This window comes from Penaeus japonicus, unplaced genomic scaffold (genome assembly GCF_977035675.1).
Source record: "Penaeus japonicus unplaced genomic scaffold, GWHDUDI00000001_assembly GWHDUDI00000005, whole genome shotgun sequence".
NCBI classification, from domain to species: domain Eukaryota; kingdom Metazoa; phylum Arthropoda; class Malacostraca; order Decapoda; family Penaeidae; genus Penaeus; species Penaeus japonicus.
Window position 1 is genome coordinate 34,974,720 of NW_028234407.1, and position 5,000 is coordinate 34,979,719.

A 5,000-nucleotide genomic window follows, 5' to 3' on the forward strand; every position below is an offset into this window, starting at 1 on the left:
TATATATATATATATAGATAGATAGATAGATAGATAGATAGATAGATATATAGATATATAAATATATATATATATATATATATATATATATATATATATATATATATATATATATATATATATATATATATATATAAGTATATATATGTATATATATATGTATTTATATATATATATACACACACACACACGCATAACTATATATACAACATAACGATAAATCATTATCATTTATCTTTCTCATCATAATCATCATTACTATCATTGTGTAAGAATAAGCTGCAATTAAAAGGATTTATGGCGATGTTATTGATAATACCTTTTCATTCATAAATATCATTACAGATTGTTATGTTGCTGCCCCTGTCGTCACTGTCATTGTAATTGGGTTTACATTATCGTCATTATTAATTATCACTGCCTTCGTAGTGGATTACCGAGGCTCCGTGTCTACGATCTGTTATAGTCAGCGGGTTCACCTTTTAATCCGTTTCTAAGAATCTTCTTTTTCTTCTTCTTCTTCAGCTTGTAAGGGTCCGTAGTTGGACATAAGTCTTTCCCAATTCTTTCCATCTTTGCCGATCCAGCGCTATTCTGTGCCAGTTCTAAGAATAGGCATTGCGAATTCAGTTGGCTCACATTGATTCATTGTTGGTGTAGCGAATTAATAACCTCTGGCATCAAGTGGGTCATCTGTTTATCTCTTCACAGAGATTCCTTCTTTCACTTTTTCATATTTTCTTTTTCGTTTTATCTTCTATATCTTGAGTTCAATTTTAAACACATTCTTACACTTTGAATACAAATATAGGGACTTATCGGTATAATCATGAGCGCGGGAAACTGCCAGTATATAATGTCAAATCAGGACAGTTAACAAGAGAGGAATCTTAGGCTTGTGAAATGGCAGACAATTTCTTTGGCTTATTATGACGGTTTTTCGTGCACAAATAGTTTTATCCTCAATTTGGCCAAGTAAGTGATTAGTGTGTTGTCTTTGTATATTGGTTTTGTATGATATGAATGCTCCCATTTTTACGTTCCTTTTAAATCAGCTAGTTCAGTTTCATTATTGTTTTTATCATGAAGATTATCATTTTAAGTACTATTTTGCTTCATTATCACCTTTATTTTTATCATCATTAATATTGTCATTATTGTTATCATCATCAACTTAATCAAAAATTTATGTCAAACATAACGTAACTGACGCATAAAATGTTTAAGTTAATAGATATATATATATATATATATATATATATATATATATATATATATATGTATATATATATATAAATATATATATATATATATATATATATATATGTATATATATACATATGTATATATAACGTATATATATATATATACATACATATATATATATATATATATATATATATATATATATATATATATATATATATATATACATATATGCATATATATATACAATATATATATACATATATATATCTATATACATATATATATATATATATATATATATATATATATATATACATACATATTTATATATATAATATATATATATACATATATATATATATATATATATATATATATATATATATATATATATATATATATATATATACACATGTATATATAAATCTATATATATACAAATATATATATACATACATATATATATATATATATATATATATATATATATATATGTATACATATATGTATATATTTATATATATGAATATATATATATACATATACATATATGTCTCTCTCTCTCTCTCTCTCTCTCTCTCTCTCTCTCTCTCTCTCTCTCTCTCTCTCTCTCTCTGTATATATATATATATATATATATATATATATATATATATATATATATATATATATATATATATATATATTTATGTAAGAAACACACACATATATGTATATATATATATATATATATATATAAATATATATATATATATATATATATATATATATATATATATATATATAGAGAGAGAGAGAGAGAGAGAGAGAGAGAGAGAGAGAGAGAGAGAGAGAGAGAGATAATGTATATGTATGTAGATATACATACATATATATATATATACTATATATATAGATATTATATATATATATATGTATTATATATAGAAGTTTATATATATATATGTATGTATATTTTATATAATATATATTTATATAATCTAGTAATTATATAATATATATAATATAGGTAGAAATATACATAATATAACATATATGAATATACACATATATATAATATATATATATAATATTATAGATATAATATGTATATATAGATTATACATAATATATACATATAATGAATATATATGAATATATACATAGATATATATAATATATATATATACTATAAATATACTGTAACGATATGTATATATTTATTATAACATTATATATATATATAGATATATATATATTATTAATATATATATAATATATATATATATATACAATATGCATAGATATATAATAGAAATATTTATATATAAATATATATACATTTATATATAATTAAAAAATATAACATATAAAAACATAATATTTAATAAATATTTATATATATATATATAAATAAGAGAGAAAGAGAGAGATGAGAGAGAAAAGAGAGAGAGAGAGAAGAGAGAGAGAGAGAGAGAGAGAGAGAGAGAGGAAAGATGTATATATAAATTTAATGCATATAAAATTATATACATTTAAGTATGAGTGTATATGAATATATATATATATATATATATATATATATATATATGTATGTATATATATATATGTATATATATAAATATAATATATATATATATTAAATAGATTTTTTTATAATATATATAACAAATCAATAATATATATAAAAAATAGAATAGATAATAAATATATTTAGACAAATATATATATAAATATATATAAATATCATAAACATAAATATATATATATATACTATACATATATATATACATATAAATCATATATAAATATATATATATATATAAATATATAATAATATATACATATATATATAATATATATATAATATAATTTATATATATATATATTATACTTGCTTAATATTTATTATATATATATATATATTATTTATATATAGTTAGATATATATATATATGATATATATATATATAAATAATATATATATATAATATTATAGATTTACATGATATACATATTGTGTGTGTTTTGTGTTGTGTATACACACACACACACACACACACACCACACTCACACATAGATAGATATAATGATATATATATATATAATATATTATAATATTTATATATTATAATATAATACATATGCACATATTATAATATATTAATAAATATATATATATATATATATATATATGTATAGATATAATGTGTATATATTATATAATAGTATATGTGTGTATATGTGTATATATCATAGATACATACATATTACATATATTTAATATATATATTTATAATAATATATATATATATATATTGATAAATATATGTGTGTGTGTGTTGTGTGTTATTATATATAAATATAATATATTAGATAAATATATATATATATATATAATAGATTATGTATATATATAATATATATATATATTAGATTTCTATAGGTATATATCATAATATACATATATAACGTGGATGTACATACATTTAACATAGTAGAAACACTCATATATATATATACATATATATATAATATATATATATATATATATATAGATATATATAATAAATACATATGTCATCATTATCATTATCATCGCCTGTATCATTCCACTGCAGAACTAGCATCTCTCAATCTTTTTACATCATTCCGTCGTTGTCCTCGATTCCATTTACCTCCTGCGAAATTTTGCATGTCATCCGCCATCTATCATTGGGTCTTCCCCTGGGTCTCTTATGTCGTTTTTAAACCCATTCTGTAAGGTTTTCTTTGTCCACCTGTTGTCCTCTCCGATAAATGTTCACACCCACAGCCACTTTTTCTTCTTGATGGTCTTGAGTATATCCCTACTTTTGTTTTTTCTTGATCCATGTGCCCCTTCTCTTGTCCCTCGTAAAGCTAATCCTACATAACCTTCCATCCTTTTGGCGCTTACTAATTTTCCTCTCATTGCCTTGTCTAGTCCATGTTCAGACCCATATGTCATGACGCGGGGAGGACCACTTCGTCCCATCGGTCCAAAAATCTTTCTCTTTAGAACATAGTGGCAGACGACCTCTAATATATTACTATGTTTACCATCCTAGCCTAATTTCGCCGTTTTATCTGTATGTATATTATATATGTATATGTAATATATATTATATATATATATATATATATAATATATATATATATATATACATATATATATATATTTTGTTGTGTGTGTATATTTTATAGATATATATAGTTATATATTTATATAATATTTATATATATAAAGATATATATGTTTATATATATAATATATCTATACATAAATGAATATTCACATATATAGATATATATATTTATATTTATATATAAATGCTATATATATATATACTTATATATATACAAATATGAATAATATAAGTATATATACAATATATATATATATATATAATATATTTTCATACTATAAAAATACTGTAAATATATGTATATATTTATTATGAACATTATATATATATATATATATATATATATATTATATATATAATAAATATATCGATATATATATACATATGCATTTATATATATATATATAAAAATATATATATATATACATATATAGAATATATAATAAATACAATAAATACATATAAATATATATATTGATATATATATATATATATAGAGAGAGAGAGGAGAGAGAGAGAGAGAGAGAGGAGAGAAGAGAGAGAGTGAGAGAGAGGAGAGAGAGAGAGAGAGAGAGAGGTAGAGAAATATTATATATATATGTATGCAGATAAAATTATACATGATGTATATGTATATGAATATAT